Below are 23,386 nucleotides of genomic sequence, written 5' to 3'. Positions count from 1 at the left end.
AAAATATAGAAATCTATCCATTAATGGATGTAATGTTAGAACTTCCACAGAGGTCCAGAATAGAGAATTCTAAAGTTCGCCATCTTCCAAGTTGAGAAATTTCACCTAATCTCAATTGTAAATGGCCTACCCAGATTCTCAAATTGTGACCTTAGTTCAAGTCTCTTTAGGGTAAGATCTGTACCCTAAAGACTAGAATCCCAGCTTATTCAGTCTTCCCTCATATCAGAGCCTGCCATCCCTGGCATCAGTCCAGTGAATCTTTGCTTCTGTCCCCCTAGAGAGTAGGGGAGTAGGACAAATTGTTACCTCTATCAGAGGTAGATCAGTTACATTGGATGATTAGACTACTTCCTGATGGCATAACTGAATGTAACTAAGTTAATGCTTTCATTTGGTTCAGAAGTCCAATTCTTCATGTCAGAAGTATCGGTATTGTAATCTTTAAGTTTCATATTTATAGACAGGAATAATCCAAACTGGCTTGGTGGCAATATTCTCATCGAATGAAACTTCCAGTGAGACAGAATGAACTGGATATACAGCCCTGTCCCGAGACCAGCTCTTCAGAGGCACCAGTCTAAATAGTACAGGATGCCACTATAACTGCATACAGAGTAACATAACGGGCCTGGGGTTGTCTCGGATGTTAATTGCTGTACATAATATTGGATATTGCCAGAAGTCTTGAAACTTTCTGTGTGATGATACAACACATTTTTAGAGTCAATCATGCAGAGCTTGCTAGGATTGTTAGTAGTAACAGTTGAAGGAGAAGGGTGCTGTTTAGCAGAGACACAGGAAAGCCTTAAAGTTAGGTGGGGTGGGACTTGTGATCATGGGTTGGGGCAAAGAGGTTTGCTTGGATCAGCTTGATTAATCAGGTGTTCTGAGGCTCTGGGCTGGCTATTGAGGGCAATGAGCTGAATGGTTGATCGAATAGTGGCCTCACAGTCTCAGTGGATGGTTGCAGGTTGTTGGCTATTAGGCTATGGAGATTGGCAATTGGCACTGGATGTTATAAAAGAGAGTTAGCTTTTAAGGCTGAGATGGTGAAGTTGATGGGTTAATTATAATACTTGGAGAGGATAGGGAGTTGTTGTTGAGTTTTGAGAACATTGGGCTTTGGAGCAGCAGGAGTGATGCTTGAGTGTGGGTCTTACTTTGGCTCTGCATGCAGACATGGTGAAGAGGTCCAGATGTTGTTCAGACTAAACATCAGAATGGGAAAGAACTGTAATCTAAGTTACTTTGACTGTCAAATGATTGTTGGTGCCAGATAGAGAGTTTGAGTATCTCAGAAACTGCTGATCTCCTGCGATCTTCACGCACAACAGTCTCCAGAGTTTACAGAAAATGGTGCAAGAAACAAAATGGGTGAAACTGCTTTTAAAATAGTATTGATATCCCTTTGGCATGCATGAAACTGCTGTCAATAACTGTGAACAGAATGCTACACTTGCTGAACAATCACTATTACACTTCTAAAGTATTTTACCATCTGTAGATTGCTTTCAGATTCCCTGTGGTCATGAAAGGCACTATATAAACTAGAGTCCTATTTCATTCTTGCATGTATACATGTTGTAAAAACCAGTGTCAAAGAACTAAAGTCTGATGTGTCAGGAAGTGGCTTTTTCAATAATGCCACTGAAATCGGCTGCAATGAAAATACTTCGATTGATTTTGTTAATATGTTGAAATGGCTAAGCTATCCAGTTCAAAAATATTGACCCAGAGTTAATATTGGTCTCATTCTCAAGTGACATCTGCATCTGAATAGTGTAAATAGTTAGGAATTTAAAGAAGTAATGACAAATAATTAAAAAAATATTTGGATGCATCCTCAAAGAATTATGAGTGGTTTACCTGTGGTTAATTTTTGTTGATCAGCAATTAGTATAAATGTTTAGAAGGGTCCTGGCTAACCAATTTCTGTGGTAACTTTGGACCATAAGACCGTAAGAGATAGGAACAGAATTAGGCCATTTGTCCATCAAATCTGCTCCACCATTTTAACATGGCTGATTCATTTTCCTTCTCAACCCCATTCTCCTGCGTTCTTCCCGTAACCTTTCATGTCCTGACTAATCAGAAACATATCACCCTCAACCTTAAATACACTCAGTTACCCTGGATTCTCCAGACTGTTAAGTCCATATTGGTGGCAGTTTGTTACTTTGGACCCACACCTGGTAACAATCCAAATTTTTATTCACAGCCAACAGAAATGAAAAAAAAAAATTGGATTTGACCCTAGAGCTTGGAGGTGGAAGGAAATATATTTATTTGCCATAAAATCTACAGATCTGATGGGAAGATATATCTAGTTTTTATTATACAGTTCAGGATTAAAAAAAAAACAATTTTTCAGACTGATTTATTTTGCAAGTCATTCTATTGATTTAATAGCAGGGAGCCAAGCTATTATGCAAAGTGAATGGGAACCTCAATACCTTGTTTTACTTCTGTGTAGTCCCTCTGCAATTTACTTGTATTGCCTCTGATACGCTACATATATTTCTACTGTCTGGTAGAAGGGTGTATATAGTAGGGACCATCTTTGTGATCATTAAAGAGCTTGATGTAATCCATGGACTGTTGGGAATTGGTCCATCAGATAATGTGAAATGCACATTGTTCTGGTGATCAAACTGTTTGCTGGTGTCCAGCAGGAGATACATTGGTAGAATATTTGTTTCAATTAAAGATCAAAGTCAAAGTATATTTCTTATTACCCTATAAAACTCTGAGGTTCAGTTTGTTGTGGGCATACTCAATATATCCATAATAGAATAATAACCATAACAGAATCAAAGAACAACTGCACCAACTTTGACATTCAACCAGTGTGCAAAAGACACCAAACTGTGCAAATACAGAAAGAAATTAATAATAATAATAATAATAATAATAATAATAATAATAATAATAATAATAATAATAATAATAATAATAATAATAATAATAATAAAAAATAAGCAATAGATATCAAGATCATGAAATGAAGTGTCTTTGAAAGTGAGTCTATCGGTTGTGGGAAGATTTCAATGGTGGGACAAGCGAAGTTGAGTGAAGTTATCCTCTTTGGTTCAAGAGCCTGATGGCTGAAGGGTAAAAACTATTCCTGAACCTGGTGGTGTGAGTCCTGAGGCTCCAGTACCTTCTTTCTGATGGCAGCAGTGAGAAGAGAGGTGGGGATTCCTGATGATGGATGCTGCTTTCCTACGACAACGTTTCATGTAGATGTGCTCAATAGTGGGGAGGGCTTTACCTGTGATGGACTGGGCCGCATACACTATGTTTTGTAGGATTTTTCATTCAAGGGTATTGGTGTTTCCATACCAGGCTGTGATGCAGACAGTCAATATAATCTCCACTACATATCTACAGAAGTTTGCCAAAGTTTTAAACTAACTGCCAAATCTTTGCAAACTCCTAAGGAAGTAGAGGCACTGCTGTGCTTTCTTTCGAATTGCACTTATGTGTTGGGCCCAGGACAGGCTCTCTGAAATAATAACACTGAGGAATTTAAAGTTGCTGATCCTCTCCATTTCCGATCCTCCAATGAGGACTGGTTCATGGACCTCTGGTTTCCTTCACTTGAAGTCAATAATCAGCTCCTTGGTCTTGCTGACATTGAGTGAGAGGTTACTGCTCAGCCAGATTTCCAATCTCCCACCTATATGCTGATTTGTCACCACATTTGGTTCTGCCTACAACAGTGGTGTCATCAGCAAACTTGAATATGGCATGGGAGCTGTGCTTAGCCACACTGTCAGAAGGGTAAAGCGAGTAGAACAGGGTCTAAGCACACACCTGTGCTGATGGAGATCCTGGAGGAGATGCTGTTGCCAATCCAAACTGACTGAGGTCAGCGAGTGGGGAAATTGAGGATCCAGTTGCAATTGATCCAATTACTGCACTCAGTGAAAATTCTGATAGAGGTCTCTCTCTGAAAATCTTTGAAATATTTACTACTTTTATGGGGCCTGCTTGAAAGCCTAAGTTCATGTATATAAAAAGCGAATGCACCCATGGCCCAGAGAATAGTTCCAATGTCGAAACGGTTGACATTTTGCTTGGGTTCCAGCACTGATGTATCCTGTAAAGAATACTGCACAGCGGTTTTTGTCTTTCTTCATAGAAGCAGTCCCTTGAAGTAGAATGTGTTATGTTTCCCCAAGCTCAATGCCAGAGCAAATGAAATTACTTTAAATCACTTGTCTTTAATGCAATGAACTTGCTGGGAAATCCAAGTGGAGACTGAGTAAGGATAAGGGAAGCTGTGTCAGTTAAATCCAACCACCAACCCTAGGAAGTTGCTACTGCTCCACCCTCTCATTGCTTCCTTCCCTCCTACTAATTCTTAATGTAGCCAGTGAGTAAATTGGGTTTCTCCAGCACTTATGGCGACAACCTTTCAAGGAGTCCATGCTCTCAGGAGAAAAATGGAGGAAGAAACAAGACCAAGAAAAATAAACTAGAGAAGCCAAAACTCAAAAGCCACATGGACATAGTCAGAATCCTATCCAAGCACACAGAACTAGGATACATCTTGGAAGCGGTATAGATTAAGGCAGGCCACAGTTGGAGTGATTGCTACTGATTGACTGCCAACCAGATCCCAATATTTGTATAGTCAAGTGCGAAGTCAGTTCGCTCAATTATTCAGCATAATTGGATGAGTTACTGCTGAGCCATGACAACATTCACTCCAATTCACTGCATTCTTACCTGCAAACAGTAAATTAAACTACCTAATAGGAATCTGCATGAAGTTGTTCAAATTTATTGCCTTAATAAGCAAACCAGAGAAGGTTGACAACATGAAAAATCATAGTGTTTCTGAAATAAAGGCCAGAAAATAATTACTAAACAAAATGCATAATACAGCGCATGTTTTGTTGGGAAACACAAGTGAGATTGTGTCTCCCCCTTTCCCCTAACTCTGCTGAACTGTTGTGCATCCTTTGGTATAATTAACTTGTTTCTTACAACAGATTTCCTCCTCTTTGTTTTGCTTGATTCTATCTTTATCCACTGGATTGTTTCTGGGTGATCTCTTTTGTTACTCTCTTTTCCTGCTTTTGCAGCAGGATGCTCAGTATCAATTATTATGGAGCGAGGAGGAAGACTTGATGTGAGGCAGATAAGTCATGGTTGGATGGATTAGAGGCTGCCAGGCATGGGACAGGAAGTATTTGTGGAGAGTTTTGCATCAAAGACAGAGTGTTCCTGTCTGGATGGCAGATTATGTTCTGTGGCCAGAAGGAGAGATCTTGTCGGTGTGGGAATTGAGAAAACATTCTGTAAAATGAGGTGTCATTGTGCCTGCTGGTCAATGTCCATGTTGCTCTGTGAGACTCTCAGCCTTGGATGGATTGTCAATGAAAACTACAACTGTATCCTGTCTCGTTGAACCAGGCAGGTGCCTCAATTGCCAAAGAAAATGGCATACTCACAGTACTACTGATGTCAATTCCACTGATTAGATTTTAATTCTCTTTCAAGCTTCTGAAGGTCAAGAATATTTCCACTAATAATCCATCCTATTCCTTCCTCTACTTTTCAGATAATCCACATCGTTGACCGACCATACTGCCACCACTGCTCAGCACAGCGATATGACCAGCTGGATGTCACTGACAACAGAGTATTGGCTTTACAGCTCCCACATCCCAGGGTCACTCCTGCCCCTGGATGCTATCTCTGTGGGATTTTCATGTTCTCCCTGCATTTCCTCTGGGTGCTTCTGTTTCCTCCTGTGTCTCAAAGGCATGGGAAGTTAATTGGCCGCGATAAAATGCCCCTAGTGTATAGGTGAGCAGTAGGATCTGGAAGCAGTTAGTGGGACAATCTGAGACCCAATGCAGACTGGGAGACTGTTTTGCTGAACACCTATGCTCTGTCCACCAGAGAAAGCAGGATCTCCCAGTGGCCACACATTTTAATTCCACGTCCCATTCCCATTCTGATATGTCTATCCATGGCCTCCTCTACTGTCAAGATGAAGCTACACTCAGGTTGGAGGAACAACTCCTTATATACCGGCTGGGTAGCCTCCAACCTGATGGCATGAACACTGATTTCTCTAACTTCCGTTAATGCCCCTCCTCCCCTTCTTACCCCATCCCTGATATATTTAGTTTTGTTTTGTTTTATTACTCCTCCCTTTTTTTTCTCTCTTTCTGCCCATCACTCTGCCTGTTCTTCATCTCCCTCTGGTGCTCCCCTCCTCCTTTCTTTCTCCCTAGGCCTCCCATCCCATGATCCTTTCTCTTCTCTAGCTGTGAACCCCTTTTTCCAATCATCGTTCTGGCTATCAGCTTCACCCCACCCCCTCCGGTCTTCTCCTATCATTTTGCATTTTCCCCTCCCCTCCTACTTTCAAATCACTTACTATCTTTCCTTTCAGTTAGTCCTGACGAAGGGTCTCGGCCCGAAACATCGACAGCGCTTCTCCCTATAGATGCTGCCTGGCCTGCTGCATTCCACCAGCATTTTGTGTGTGTTGTTTGAATTTCCAGCATCTGCAGATTTCCTCGTGAGTGGTACAATTAGGATAGGATTAGCCGAAAAATTTATGGCCATTGCCATGCTGGGACTCCCAGTGATGTTACAGCAAATACATCATGTGCTTTTGTCATTACAACATTGTTATTGAAGTTGCTTTTGCTCAAGAGCTGCAGAGAAATGGCCTAGGAGGAGCACCTCCAACATTCACTCTGTAGGTGAGGAGCATCCTGCAAACTTTTGGTGCGGTATGGGTGGAGCTGAGGAGTGGGGCAATCGCATCCTGCAATTTCTGTGGCTGAGAGGGGTTAGGGTAGAAGTAGATGGATACATGGGTGTTTCTTCTGGTTGGCAACCAGTGGTGTGCCATAGTGCTGGGCCTGCAAATATTCATGATACACATTAATGATCTGGAAGAGGGGACCGAGTGTAGTGTATCTAAGTTTGCTGATGGCACTAAATTGAGTGGAAAAGCAAATTGTCCAGAGGATACGGAGAGTCTTCAGAGAGATAAAGGTAGGTTAAGTGAGCGGGCAAGGGTCTGACTGATAGAGTACAATGTTGGTAAATGTAAGGTTATCCATTTGGAAGGATGCTGGAGAGATTGAATTTAAGAGCAGGAGGTTATGCTGCAACTGTACAGGGTACTGGTGAGGCGGCACCTGGAGTACTGTGTGCAGTTCTGGTCTCCTACTTGAGGAAGGACACACTGGCTTTGGAGGTGGTGCAGAGGAGGTTCACCAGGGTGATTACAGAGATGAGTGGATTAGATGATGAGTACAGGTTGAGTCGTCTGGGACTGTATTTGCTGGAATTCAGAAGAATGAGAGATCTTACAGAAACATATAAAATTATGAAAGGGATAGATAAGATAGAGGCAGGAAAGTTGTTTTCACTGGTAGGTGAAACTAAAACTAGGGGACAGAGCCTCAAGATTTAGGATGGAGATGAGGAGGGACTACCTTTCCCAAAGAGTGGTGAATCTGTGGAATTCTCTGCCCAATGAAGCAGTGGAGGCTACCTCAGTAAATATACTTAAGGCAATGTTGGATAGATTGTTGCATAGTAGGGGAATTAAAGGTTATGAAGGTTATAAAGGTGGAGATGAGTCCATGGTCAAATCAGCTATGATCTTATTCAATGGTGGAGCAGGCTGGATGGGCCAGATGGCCTACTCCTGCTCCAATTTCTTATGTTCTTATGTAATAAAATGCCAAGGGTTTATTTGGTAAAAACTAGATTGCAGGGAGAAGGGAGTTGTGGGTATCCTTCTGGAGTTTAATAATAATAATAATAACTTTATTTATACTGTATAGCACCTTTCATACTGTACATTAGATGCAGGCTCAAAGTGCTTTACATAGATTGTAAAGATAAATCTAGATAGTCAAAAATATGAAACAAAATTAAAAACATAAGTAAAGACAAACATTATATAGAATAAAATGTAATCGAATATATCAAATTATATAAATGTAATCAACATCAACAGACACTAAATGATCTTATAAGTAGGACAAATTAAAAAAGTAGGTTTTTAAGAAGTGTTTAGATGTGTTTTACGCTACTAGCCTGGCGTGTGTCAGTCAGTGGAGAATTCCAGATTAATGGTGCAGAATAGCAAAAGGCTGCTTCACCAGTTCTTCGATGCTTGGCTCCAGAAACACTAAGCAAACCAGCTTGTAACACAAGATAACCTAGAAATAGTCCTTAACCTGCTTCACATATGAAGGCATTTGGAGGCATGCAACTTTATTTGGCTGTATCATGGAATAATTTCAATACTGCATGTTAGCCCTTCAAAACATACATTGCATGTTAAAACTGCACATAACAGTAGTTTTAAAAGCTTTGATATCAAAGAGCTAGTGATAGTTCTAGAGAGAGAAACCCACACCAACCATTATCTGTATGCACAGTGTGGAGGTCACACAGGCTCTGAGCATCTTCATTGGAAGAAGGTGTTATGAGCATCCTGCAGGATTCTGACAAGACCTCTCCTGGGTTTAGGCAATTGCAACTCCATTTGAATCCACTGGGAAGAGGAGATGATGAGATCCCTTGTCAATTTCAGGATTTTCCAGTTTGACTTGTGAGGATTTGTGAACTAGTGAAGCTTGGGCCTCACAGTGTGCAAGATGTCGATGTGCAATGTTGTGGATCACATGTGTTACAGTATTCAGTAAAAGACCACTGATTAAAATGATTTTCAGGTGCTGAACAATCTCAAGTTAGTCATTGTATTATGTGGGCTACAGACATGGGCATATACACTCTTGGTCACAAAATTACTGAATGACAAATGGGAGCGTGTCTGTTACTGCAATGCATCACTGGACTCCCTGCAGAATCCACTGATAGGACCCAATTATACTGATATTACCACTCAGATCCTAACCCAAGTGAGTTTGATTTGAATGGGGATTCTAGGATTAAGGGTTTGTTTTATTGCTTTTTATTTCTTTCTAAGTGCTTGGTGGTCTTCTTATTAATGCTACTATTATGAAAATTTTATATTGTGTTTTCATAGTGTCTCTGCCACTTGGAGAATATAATTTGTACAGCAGGTAGAGCTTTTCAGGGATGTTATGGAAAAGTCTGATCTGCTTCTCGGACTCTGCTGCCCTACTCACAGACAGTGGGCTCAGCTGCACACACTCGGCCCAGGTCAGAGTTGTTTAGCTGGACTGCAGGTTACAATGCCAGACGGTATGCTATATTATCAAGATCCAACCTTCTATCTGTTATTGTTTATTTTCAAGGTAAGTGTCTTAAACAGGTGTGAGGGGTAGGGATGTAAGGAGTAAGATTTTACTCCTTTATTTCAGTAGCGAGGCAGTAAAACTATTGTCTATTTTCTCAACTGAGCTCAATGTCCCAGCATCGCCTGATGTCCTGGCTAAAGGCAAGCTGATATCAATGACAGATTTGTGTCAGGCAGTGCATTCACTGACAGTACCACCAAGGAGGCATGGTGCTCCATTTCTGATGTTGTTAAATGACCCAGCTATTACACTGATTGTGCTTAATGGTGGTAGCACAGGAGTCTTCTTTAAGATTATGTTCTTTAATATGAAATTTCTTTTTCACCCAACTTTAGAGTTGTTGTAAATCAATCCATTCCAACAGAATCTAAAATAATAACTGCAGCCTGTATTATTCACACCACCATTAGACATTTATCATTCCAAGGATTTAAGTTCCCAATTCAGGCTGACTGTGCTGAGGAATGCCATGCTATTTTTCTGAAGATGAATCAAACCAAAGTCCTGCTTCTCATTATAAAAGTTTTGGGCACTACTTGAAAGAAAGCAGCAGATTGTGCCATAGTGTCCCAAGCCCATAAAAGACATCATATAGAATCAATCTTCATTGTTCATTTTTCTCCTTCCTTTCTTTCTTTTAGTTCTTTCAGAGTTCCTTTCCTTTTCTCTTCAACCTTCTTCCCATTCTTCCTGACATCATCAGTTGCCTACAAATGTCTGTCATTATTCTCCCAAGATCATATACTGTTTGTTTTCAGAAAAATGGAAAACACTTATTTTGAATCTTTTTGATTATATTTATATGAAATTATGAAAATGAATTAAACAGAGACATTAGCTTCTATGGGAGTACCGTGGTAAGCCTGATATTTTCTTGCTTTCCCTGAGGCATAACCATATTACAAAGATGAAAGAATGATTTTTTCTGAGATGCCTCTTATCCATTGTTATTACTGTAATTGTAATATATGAACAAGTAGAATAGATGTAAAACCCATTTACTGTATCGAAATTGAGAAGAACATTTGTGAAATTCAGTATTTCTCTGTTCTTTGCAGCTTTAGGCATTTTGTACAGTTGGGTTCTCATAGAGTCATTCAGCACAGAAACACATTAAATCAGCAAAGACCATCAAGTACCTATTTATACTAACCCTCTATACTGATCCGATATCAAATTCTCATCAAGTTGCACCAGGTTCTACCCCTGACCCACACACTAAGGTGAATTTACAGTGGCCAATTAACTTATCAGTCTGCATGTCTTTGGAATGTTGGAGGAAAGTGGAGAATCCACACGGGAAGAACATACAAGCTCCACGTGGATAACAATGGAGGTCAGGACGGAGCTTGGCTGAATGGAGCTGAGACAGCAGACTTACGAGCAAAGCCACAACAAACCACGGTGTCGCCCCGATGGAAGATCACTGTAATATTGTGCCATAAAGTCCTACAGCACGGAAACAGGCCCTTTGGCCCACTGCTCTGTGTGGGCCACCGCACACCTACTTTCTCTGCAGATCTTTTTTTTCTACTTACTTGTTCAGCAGCTTGGTTTGCTGTGTGCATTTCCCTGGTTGCAGATATGAACTATAGAACTTATCGACATCATTAACAACAAAGTAAAAGAAATACAATGCACTTTTCAAAATGCATTAGCCTGGACATTGTAGACTAAAGCAAGTGGCAGAGGAGAAAGCTGCCCACAAAGATCCACCACACAATGTCCATTAATAGGGATCCATTAATAGATCCAACAAGTCCTGAAACCTAGCTGAGTTGTTAATTAGACTTATCAAAGACATCAGCCGGGATGAAGAATGGATTTAATATCTCAAACATTTCAAAGCAGGTGTAACGCGCTGTAGGGTTTCACTGCTAATGTAATGGTTTCTCTGTAGCAGCAGTGTTTGGGTTATGACTAGAGATACCGGAGGCTTTGGAATGTGTGACATCCAATGAGAGGCATGCTGTTTCTTTCTTGTGGGGCTAAGAGAAGGGATTTCGGAGTCATTTGTCGATGAGAGATGAAGTGAGAAGACGCGAGTGGAGAGAGTTGGTAGACTGCTGGACGGAGTGGACTTTGAGCAAGGGTCTGTGAGTCGGCGACGCTCAGAGGTGGCTGATGGGGAACAAATGGACGGAAACATGAGCTCTAATGTGCACATCAGAGTGTTTCATTAAAATAGACCCTTTTTCTTTTTATTTTCTTTATTAACCCTATAGTCAGATTAAGACTTATAAAGTTTAATTATTTAATTGCATTTGGTGTACTGTCTGATATTTTGTGGCTTGTATTTGTAACCGGGTGACACATCATGCAGTATTCACATAAATGAGATTTCTCAGTTTGGCTGGGCCAGAGGCTGTCTTCCCCTAGACGAACGCATGCTGGCCGAACCTGAGGGCTACAGCTGTGGGGGCTCGTCCAGGATTGATTCCGTTGGATGCCGTATGGTTGCCCTGAGCATTGAACCAGTGGGCTGTGTGTTTAAGTCTGTGCTGGTATGGATGCTGCTGGGGAGGAGTGGTGGTGCGCCTCCACTAACTAATGCGTGCGTGTTGAGTGGGGTGGATATTCTTATCCTGAATGAATTGTTAATTTGATTTTTGAGTACTGTTAAAGCTGTTGGCAAAGTTGCGGTTGTAGGGCGGAGAGTATCTTAGCCCGCTGGAGCCCTTTGAATCGAGGTGGGATGCAAAATGTGAGGAGGCCCTTCAGTCACTGAAGAAGATGCTGACCCAGGCGCCGGTGCTGGCTTTTGCAGACCCCTGTGACTGGACATGGATGAGGATTTGGGGGCTTCTGATGATGCCATACCCCAAGCTCACTGTAACCTGACAGCTCTGAAGACAAATCAGCTGCTGGAATTGAGTTCTGGGGAAGAGGCAGCTGCTCAGCGTGATGATCCGGGCTTTGGCACTATTTGGTCCGTGGTTGAAAAGGGAGACATGTCTCAGGCAGAGAAGACAAAACACGCTTCACTGCCTCCATTACTGAAAGAATGGCCTCAGTTGGAGTTGAAGACCCAGATCTTATACCGGGTCACGTCACCCCCAGACCGACTTCAGCATTGCTAGCTGGTTCTGCCCGAGAAGTATCGGAGGACTGCATTGAAGTTGCTTTGTGATGTTTCCTGACATTTGGGGGAGGGAAAGACCTATGGATTGCACAGAGATCGGTTTTACCGGCCCCGAATGAAGTCACAGGTTGAAGAATACTGCAAGTCGTGCTTTCGCTGCATATGGCCGAAGACGCTGCCTACACGGGCAGCTCCTTTGTCCCACCTGCAGAGTTGCAGGGCCTCTGTCAATAGAACCCGATGCTAGCAACATGGTGAATGTCTTAGTCATCACGAACCACTACACCAGATATGCTCAGGCTTTCCCTACCAAGGACCAGAGGGTGTCCACTGTGGCCAAAGTGTTATGGGAGAAATATTTCAATTATTATGGCCTCCCCAGGCAGATACACAGCGATCAGGGACGGTATTTCGAGGGCAGTCTCAGCCATGAGTTACTGGGCATGCTTGGAGTTGAGAAGATGAGGACCACGCCCTATCACCCGCAGGGCGATCCGCAGCCAAGAGAGGTTTAATCAGACCTTGCTAGACACACTTGGGACCCTGGAGATCAGCAAGAAGAGCAGGTGGAGTCAACATATTGGGCATCTGGTTCACAGTTACAACTGTACCCAAAATGAAGCTACCAGGTACTCGCCATATTATCTGATGTTTGGGCGCAAGGCGCAGTTGCCCACTGACCTTTGTTTTGGGACTGATGAGGGTGACCTACCACCGAAGACTTATCTGAAGTATGCATCTGATATTAGAAGAGAGCTGAAAAGGGCTTATGAATTAGTTGGGGTCACGGCTGCCAAGCAGAATCAAGGAAATAAGAGGAGGTACAATTGAAAGGTGAGGTTCTCCCAGCTCCTGCCGGGAGACCAAGTCCTCATTAGGAATTTGGGGCTACTTGGGATGCCCTATGTGGTGGAGAGTCAGATGCCAAACATACCAGTTTTCTGGGTGAAACCAGAGGAGGGGAATGGAACTGTCAAGATTCTCCATCAGAACCACTTGTTGCCCCTGGGACAAGAAGTGCAGGTAGACCCAGAGCCCAACATGGAGCCTACACCTAGTAAGAGGACTCTGCGAAAATGCGGGGCAACAGCAGGGTCCACAGCAGGAGAGGCTGGGATACTGATTTGGAGGATGAGGACCTGGATGTGTGGTAGATGCTGCCTTTTGCTAACTCCCCATTGATTGAGGAAGAGACTCCCAGACCTTCTCCCGCTGAGTCAGGTGAAGTGGGGGTGGGGCTATCTGTGGGCAGCCTGGGTTGCAGTGGGGCCCTGCAAGGGATGAAGCGGGGGTTGGCCAAGGGACAGAGGGGTCTGAGTTGCCAGTGGGCATGTGAGAGGCCGGGGGAGGCCTTGCCAGGTAGATCAGAAGTATCCTCAGTAGTCTCTGAACCTGACAAGTTAGGTGAGGGGGGACAGAGGTCTCAGAAAATTAGGAGACCACTGGATAGGCTGGCCTATGTAGGGGAACAGAGTGTGGCCCCTTCCATTTTGGGGAACTATGTCACTGCCTTTTACACCTGGATTGGAGTTTGTACTTTGCAGGGAGGGTTGGTGAATTATCTCAATGTCATGAAGGCATGACTAAATTTGATGGGGAGAGAGTGTAACGCTCTGTAAGGTTTCACTGCTAATGTAATGGTTTCTCTGTAACAACAATGTTTTGGTCATGACTAGAGATAACGGGGACTTTGGAATGTGTGCCATCAATGTAAGGCATGTTGTTTCTTTCTTGTGGGGCTGAGAGAAGGGATTTGCAGTCTTTTATCGGCAAGAGATGAAGAGAGAAGACGTGAGTGGAGAGAGTTGGTAGACCACCGGACAGAGTGGACTTGAACTCTGAGGGTCAGCGATGACTGGAGGAGGTCGATGGGGAACGGATGGAAGGAATCGTGATCTCCAACGTGCACATCAGACCGTTTCATTAAAATGGGCCCTTGTTCTTTTTATTTTCTTTAAAACCGGATAGTCAGATTAAGATTTATAAAGTTCAGTCGTTTAATTGCTTATGGTGTACTGTCTGATATTTTGCGGTTCGGATTTGTAACCGGGCAACACATCACGCAACATCCACACAAAGGAGATTTGTCAGTTTGGCTGGGCCAGAGGCTGTCTTCCCCTAGACGAACGCATGCTGGCCGAGCCCAAGGGTTGCACAGGCAAAACAGAGAATGAAAAATACATATGCAATTAAGTAAGAAGATAAATTATATCTAATAAAAACTGCTTTTGTCATTTTTAAATGCATTAACCTAAAAATTCTGTTTCGTTGCACAATGTTCGGGGCATCACGTGAGAGGACAGTATCAAATGTCTAGCTGGTAGATGTGATTGGATGCACAGTACTGGCTGAGTTTCCAGGCTGATAACACATACCTGCAGGAAGGTCACGCATAGCCTGGTGAAGCAATTCTCATTTTAATGTAATGCATGCTAAATTGTACTGAACAGGTGAGGCCTGACAATCTGATAGATGTCTAAACTCTTTAGGCATTATATAAAATGCCTGGCCTTTTGTAGTCTGATGTCTGCCACCTCAGGAACGTAGAAAAGACAAACGTATAAACATGAAGCAGCAGTAGGCTACTTGGCGCTTTGACCTCGATCTTCCGCTCTATAAAATTGTAGTTGATTGACTATAATCTTAATTCTGCATTCCAGCCTACCCCTGTTAAGCTTCTATTCCCTTATTTATCACACAAAACAGTAATCTCAGCTTTGAAAATATTCAAAGACTTTGCTTCTAGTGTCCTTTTCAGAAGACTCATGACCCTTTCGAAGAAAAAGTTCCCTGTCATCCCTAACTGAAATCGTTGATCTCTAATTTTAACAGTGAACCATAGTTCTAGGTTCGCCCATGAGGAAATATCCTCTCCAATTCCATTTGGTCATGAAAACTCAAGATCCTATGTGTTACAAGCATGTCATCTCTCAGTCTACTAAATCACAGTGGATACATCCCTAATAGTGCAACCTCACCTCCTGATACAATTCACACTTTCCATGTATCAGCTCAGTACACCTTTTCTGAACTGTGTTCAATGCATTGCATGTATCCCTAAAGAAGGATTTCAAACCGAACACAATAATCCAGATACGTTATTTTCATTTATGATCTCTGTCTTCTTCATGACTTACCTTTCTATCATCAGCAGCCACAATTTCAATGCCTTCATCCAAAGCATTTACATACAGTGTGAAAAGATGAGTGCCAGCTTTGATCGTTGTGACATACCACTTGTTACTTCTTTCCAACTAGAAAATACCGTGTTTGTGTCTTCTCTCTGCTGTTCATCAGCCTATCTTCTACCCCTATCAATGTGTTCCCTCCTACATCATGAGCTTTTAATTCTATGATAACTTCTGTTGTTCCACTCTATCAAATGCCTTCTGGAAATCCAAGTACATTCACCATTTCTGCTTTAATAGACTGTTCAAGCATGATATTACTTTTACAAAACTATGTTGACTTTACCTGATAACCTTGAGTTTTCCAAGTGCTCTGTCATAGCATCTAGCAGGTAGATTCATCTTTCATTTTTTATTTTGTGATTGCTTCTACATAACCTCTCCATTCCTCAGGCTGATCTCCATGAGACCCTCTCCCTCAACAACAAACTATTGCCTTAGTCAACATCTTACTCCAATGATCAGTTTCCCCTTTCACAGCATCCCAAACCACTGTCCAAATGATACCCTCTGTGAGAATCAGGATCCACTCTCTGTATTAACAGGAGCTTGCTACAAAAAAAAATCACACAATACTTTGGATATCCCACGTGAGAGAAAATGTCTGACAGAGAGCTTTTCATTTGCAATGGATATTCACTGTCTAGGGACAGGGAGCCTTTGTGCTAAGCTCAGCTTTCTAAACACAACAGTTGCAATCTTCTAAAGATCAAAGGGATGTTTTTAAGTAAGCTAAACTTCCAATAAATATCCTTTGTTTAGCTTCTTGTTGTAAACGGGAGCCAGTCTTCAATTCTTAATGTAAATTACAAGCAGTAATCAGCCTGAAGTTAAAAGGACAACTTTGCAAAACAAGCGTACTGTCTATACAGCACAGGATGCTGGCTCATAGCACCTTGCTAAATGTTCAGGAGTTGCAGTGTAAAGCTGTGGCGTTATTTTATTGGGCTTGATTCAAACCAGACAACGTGGCTAGATTATTTACTTCAATGAAGCTCACAGACCAGATTGATACTATCACTGAGCACATTGAAAAGTTGATCCGTTAAAAGTTGGAACCTGTGTGCACTCAGATAGTCAGCATCACAGCACTGACCGTGGGTACCTGGGAACTCTGTCCCCAGAAGATTTTGGACATGTGCGTGAAAAGCTATCTGAAAAAAAAATCACATGTGCCTGAAGTCACCCCAGTGGCAGAAAAAACAGTATAAATGTAAGTGAGCAGATAAGTTTGTCAGGAATGGCTGTGGACCACCAAGAATCTATTAATCTACCTTTGATTTCCATGACAGATAATTTGTTCATCTGTAACTTGTTGGTCTGTCTTTTTAGTTTATAGGAATTGCATCTGAGTTTTGGAAATCTCCTGTGATTTAGAAGTTGTTCGTAATTTGGAAATTTTTTATAAGATAGAAATTCTCTGTGAGATTTATTTTTATTTATTCATTTATGGGAAGTGGGCATTGCCAACTAAACCAGCATTTATTGCCCATCCGTAGTTGCCCTTGAGAAGGTGGTGATGAGCTGCCTTCTTGAACGGCTGCAGTCCCTGAGGTGTATGTACACCCACATTGCTGTTACGGAGGGAATTCCATGATTTTGACCCAGTGACAAAGAAGGAACGGCGATATGTTTCCAAGTCAGGATGGTGAGTGACTTGGAGGGGGATTTTCAAGTGTTGGTGTTACCAGGTATCTATCTGCTGCTTTCATCCTTCTAGATGGTAGTGGTCATGGGTCTGCAAGGTGCTGCCTTAAGAACTTCTGTGTTTTGCTGCAGTGCATCTTGTAGATAGTACACACTGCTGCAACTGTTCATCGATGGTGGGGGGATTGGATGCTTGTGGAAGGGGTACCAATCAGGTGGGCTGCCTTGTACTGGATGGTGTCAAGCTTCTTGAGTGTTGATGGAGCTGCACTCATCCAGGCGAGTGGTGAGTATTCCATTACACTCCTGACCTGAGCCTTGTCGATGGTGGACAGGCTTTGGGGAGTCAGGAGGTGAGTTACATGCTGCAGGATTCCTAGCCTGTGACCTACTCTGATAGCCATGGTCTTTATAGGCTAGACCAGTTCAGTTTCCTGTCAATGGTAACCCCCCAGGATGATGATAGTAGGGGATTGAGTGATGGTGATGCCACTGAATGTCAGGGGATGAAGGCTAGAGTCTCTTTGGTGGAGATGGCACTTGCGTGGCTCAAATATCACTTGCCACTTGTCAGCCCAAGCCTAGATATTGTCCAGGTCCTGCTGCATTTGGGTATGAACTGCTTCACTGTCTGAGGAGTCATGTGTTTTAAGTATTTTGTCTGTATTTAAACATGTATCACTAGAACTAAATGAACTGTGTAGCAAGTTAACAACTACATTGTTAGCTGACAGTAATGGGGGAACCTCTCAAATAATGGGTGTTGACAGCTAAACTCACTGGAGGATAAACAGGAAGTAGAGCAGGCACCTACAGTTTAGTGAGGGTACCCATTGCCATTTATATCGGAAAGGACTTAAGATCTTTTTTGAGTATGGAACATCAAGGTCAGAAAACCCAATACCATCACACATTAATTACAATGACATGAAACCCTCCTCCTTCAGCAAACCTTTGTCGGTATGTATATTTTCTAGCTCACGATATTTTGAAATAGGTATCTGTGGAATCTACAATCCAGTGAGATTCTTAAGCACAGAATGTCATTAACTTTTAATAAAGGATGCCATTAAAAATCAATTGCACTGCATGCAACTAAACCAAACATTTTCAGGGCTTGTTACAGGGAGACTGGTTTTCAAGTTCCTGAAAGTTTCAACAAATTATTGATTTCCCTTGACCACAGTTAATAAAGTGTCAGAATAGCACGGTCTGTGGAGAAGTGCTGGCTCACTGAAAGCTGCTTTGGGATTTCTCTGCTAAACTATGCATAAGTGAAACCCAAAATTGCTACCAGTTTCAAGGTATTTTGATGGTAAAAGCTTATCATCCAAACTAACTCAAAACCTAGGCTCTTTTTAAACATGTTTGGGAAGTTACTTAGTAACTGTTCAATGAATAGCTTCACAATATTTCCAACTGTGCCGAGGTATTTAGATAGAAACTGTGATCTGATAAATTACAAACATGAGGAAAGGTGCAGATGCTGTAAATTCAAGCAACACACACAAAATGCCGGTGGAACGCAGCAGGCCAGGCAGCATCTACAGGGGAGAAGCACTGTCAACGTTTTGGGCCCTGAAATGTCGACATTGCTTCTCCCTATAGATCCTGCCTGGCCTGCTGCATTCCACCAGCATTTTGTGTGTGTTATCTGATAAATTATATAGTTTAGATTCCACTTAGCCCCCTAAACCAACAGACCCAAAGACCTCAAAGAACAAAGGCAGCAAGGACTTGGGAACTACTACTGCTATAAAGTGAATCTTCAAGTCATATCCACCAGCCAAACTTGGATACACTGTGTATTAGTATTCCCTTTCATCAAATCTCAAAGTTCCAGAAGGTAATAAAGGTGCTTCATCACATGGAGCAGAGTGGCTCAAGATGAATGCTCAGGACTAGTTTTCCAGATCAATAAATGTCAAGGAGCATACATGTCTTAAATGATATGAAGATGTAAGAATAGGAAGGTAAGACTAAACAAAGTTAAATTAACTTCACAGTTTCACCATATGCTTGAAATCTCTCCCATCTATAAATGTTTCTTCTGTGATAACTTAAAAGTTGCTACGTTAAGAGTGAACTTAATTTTTGTGTCCATTGAGTTCATCACAGCATATACTTATTTTACCCTTTATGCCTCATTCAGATCTATTGCCACTTCTCTTTCCTCTGGAGTTTCAGATTTTCCATCTTTCAAAACTGCACAGCAGTCAATAATTATGTATTTGACAGATGCAATTTAGCAGAGCTTCGACATAAGAGAACTATTAGTCTCATTGTCTTCACGTGCTGGAACAAATTATAATAAAGGATTTTCATTTGCTTTCTTAACAAAGTGGCCTGAAATTTGGAAAGGGTGAAGTATGTTTTAATCCTTGAAGCATCATAGGATTCTCATTCTACAAGTTATGACAGTCACCGTGGTCGATAAGCTTGATAATGAGTGTCTACCTAGAGTCAATACTGAGCTCTGATCCCTGAAAATATTGCATTGCTTTATTGATCCTTTTGGTGGTAATTTGTATTATAAGACAAATAACATGATTTTGAGATTTAAACAACTTAGACAGGCATTTAAGGATTATATTAGGGAAAAAAGCCACCTGATGCCAAATGAATCAGCAGACATTTACTTGTCTGTTTTTTAGGTCAATTCTCAAGTGCTAAATAAGAATGAAGACTCAATAACATTTTAAGGTCTGTAAGCTGAAGGAATTCTAAATTTGCATTTAGCAACTCTTACGGATGAAAACATTCAGTTTGCTTTGAACGGTTTCCATGTTTTGCTGACTTCTGCAAGTTCATTGATTGAAACAAGGCTGGCTAGTGAATAACAAGGTGAACTATGAATGATTGATGCTGACAAGATGTTTAAATGGATTTATTTCTTTGGTTTGATTCGCTAATGCAACTGCTGCTATCTCTTCCACAAGGGCATGCTGTGAATTAGAGCAGGACCTTCATGTGGATTATGAGAGGGTAAAACTATTTCAGTGTTCTCAACTCGGAGAAGTAATGGATGATATTTCATTATTGTTCATAGTTTGCTTTCATTGTTCATTTTTGCTGTCATATTAGAGGACCTTTTTGCTGAGAAATGTCTTCAGCTTTCACAACCCACACTCGCTCTTGTTCTGCCTGTTGATACCATTTCTGGATAATCACCCTAGCTTCAGTAACAGTATCATGATGTCGATCTTCCAAGGTTACAAGCCTGCTTACAATTTCACCTCTTCCCATACTCAGGCCAACTATTATTTGACTTTGACCAAATATTTCCTGGAAATTATTGGATGTCTGTAAAGGAAGTAATGATTAGATCTGCAGAGAGCAGTTTACAAGTCACCACACTCTGACGCCATCTTGCAATTTCCCATTGAGTTCTGGTGTAAATATCTGTATTCATTATTCCCAGTTGTTGTAATTATGACTTCTCAGTGATAAATTGAACTACTCTGTTAAAGTGAAGCATACAATGGCATCTCACAGATATGTGAGTGAATTGTTTATCACTGATAAACAGTTATTACCTCAGATAAGCAAAATGATCCACAGCCGCATTTCTTTCAATTGAGGGCAATTTACTAAGACAATGGGCACGTGAAATATTTTGTTTATGTAAGCTGTAAAAGTGATAAATCTCTCTCCTATTGGTGCATTAACTGGCTGGAGCTGCCTATCTGTTGATCTAATCAAAACTGTTAACAGGGTTCACAAAGATCAGATTCCTTCCCGCAACATGACATTTAAAAAAAACAAGCTCATTGCAGCTGCCTTAAAAATGAAAGTTCCAGTTGTCATACGCTACACCTCTAGGCTGAACCTTTGTGGGTTGTAAACTTGCTACACCACGTTCGCATCCACTTCCTGCAATGGCAAACTTTCCAGGGGTTGCACGATCATTTAGAAGCTACCTTGTTGCCTTTATATAGGTGGGCACAAGCCCAATTTCGGGCACTGTTTTAACGTCTGTATGTCCTTAACAGTTGTGACTCTAGTGGGTAGAACAAGCATCATGTTGTAAACTCCCAACCCACCCTCATATTCGGCCCACTCGAAAAAGGATGCTGAACTGTCATAGAGAAAAAAATTAAATGAGACTTCACTTTTTAGTAGACAGACCAAATGGAATGACTGCTACTTAATGACTTTGCACGGTACAGCTTCAAGAAAGCAATAAATCTCTCATCACACAAGACTGTGATAATAAACCTGATTCTGATTCTGGATGCACCTACTTGGTGTCATTTGCCTTGTTAATAAGGCAAACAAGCTTCACCAACCCAAAGACTCTGGATCCTTGTTGCTTGCTAGAACACTGGCCTTCAACAAGGTTTAGAGTTGGAGCTGAGGACAATGAAGACGTTTGGGGTTGTGTTGGAAACACGTCGCATTGAGGCAAATGGGACAAGTATCAACTCATGAGTCTCAGGTTCAGGCCGTGTGAGCTGGCCAGACTCTTATCTGATGCACGCATGCCAAGGATCCAGAATCAGGTCAAATATCACCGGCGTGCCATTTGTGGAAGCAGTACAATTCAAAATATATTAATAGAAAAAATGTGAATTACTGTAAATATGTATTTATATATATTAGTGCCAGTAAATATATAAACACATGTATAAGTAGTGCACAGAATAAATTTAAAAAAGTGAGGTAATGTTCATGGGTTCAATATCCATTCAGAAATCTGATCGATGGCAGAGGGGAGAAGCTGTTCCTGAATCAAGGAAACAGGGGATTGCACTCGGTTGAGATACCTCGGACTTTTGGACAGAGAGCTTCAGGCTCTCAAACTATGGCTCAGTGGATTAATCAGTTGTCTTTTATTCCTTGAATTTTGGAAAACTTTTGTCAAGCAATAAAATCAACAGCAGTTTCTATCAAACTGTATGAAGGCTCTTCACAGGAAACGCATCAGGCAAAATACTAATCAAACCAAAGGAGAAGAAAAGGTTTGATGGAAGAAATAGAATTTAGGAGCACCTTAGAGAGAGGTGGTAGGATGGTAGGATTAGGGGATGAGGTCTGGAGTTTAGAGTTTAAATAACAGAGGGCATTACAGTCACATTAAAGACTGCTGCAGCACAGAAGGAGATAGTGACCATTCCACTCATTCAATCTGCATTCACTCCTTTAAAAAGAGTGAAAGGTATCTTCCTGTAGTTTGTATTTTTGTTTCTTTTTCAGCTGTTTTTCTCATTCCATATAAATGGTATTTGTTCCAAAACCCAAACTTTCAAAGTGATTTATATTTGTGCTGCCTTTGGCTCTGCTTTAGAATCTCTAACCCCTATGTTATTGCCTCTAAATACTGGGAACCTTTACCCTTTATGCTATCGAAATCCTTCTTGGTTTTAAACACATCTAACAAATCTCATCTGAGCTCCCTCTCCTCCCAGAACAATAGCCGTTAATTCTCCCAAACTTTTCTCAATCCTCTGCTGCATTCCTAATGGGTACTAAATCAGAGATTTCAGGGGCCGTAATGAGCAGTGATCCCATATCGGGAAATGATACCTGGGGGGATTTTAATATCATGAACTGATTTTGATTCTTTTTAATTATCTGCCCATGTCGTCTTCCCACTCAACAAGGGAAAGGAAATCATGGACTTCGTCAGCTGCTGCTGTTTGCACTCAAATCTTTCCCTGGATCTTGTTCACTTCCTGCTTTAAACCACCAATATGTCTTGACTATAAGATCTGCCTCCTGATCTCTCCCAGCAATCTGCCTGGCTTTCCTGTCATTTGCAGTGATAGTTTTACTATTTATTGTCTTTAGATACTTGACTCTTTCCTTTAAACTCCGTCCTCATACAGGTCCTTATAACACCACTTCTGTTTCGCCCTTCCTTGCACTGCTCTTTGGGTGTTTCGTGGTCTTTTTTTAATGGGATCTTTTGGGTTTCTTTGTTTTGTGGCTGCCTGTAAGGCGACAAATCTTAAGGTTGTATCATACTTTGATCATAAATGTACTTTGAACTTTGAAGTTTCCTGAAGCTCATAATAATATAAAAATTCTGAAAAGTCTCAGCCCGAAACGTCAATTGCACTTTTTTTTCATAGCTGCTGCCTGGCCTGCTGAGTTCCTCCAGCATTTTGTGTGTGTTGCTTCGACTTCCAGCATCTGCAGACTTTCTCTTGTTTGTGATAAAAAATAGGAGCAGGGTAAGGATAGCT

Source organism: Hemitrygon akajei, chromosome 4 (assembly GCF_048418815.1).
Source record: "Hemitrygon akajei chromosome 4, sHemAka1.3, whole genome shotgun sequence".
NCBI lineage: Eukaryota > Metazoa > Chordata > Chondrichthyes > Myliobatiformes > Dasyatidae > Hemitrygon > Hemitrygon akajei.
This window is presented reverse-complemented; position numbering follows the sequence as displayed.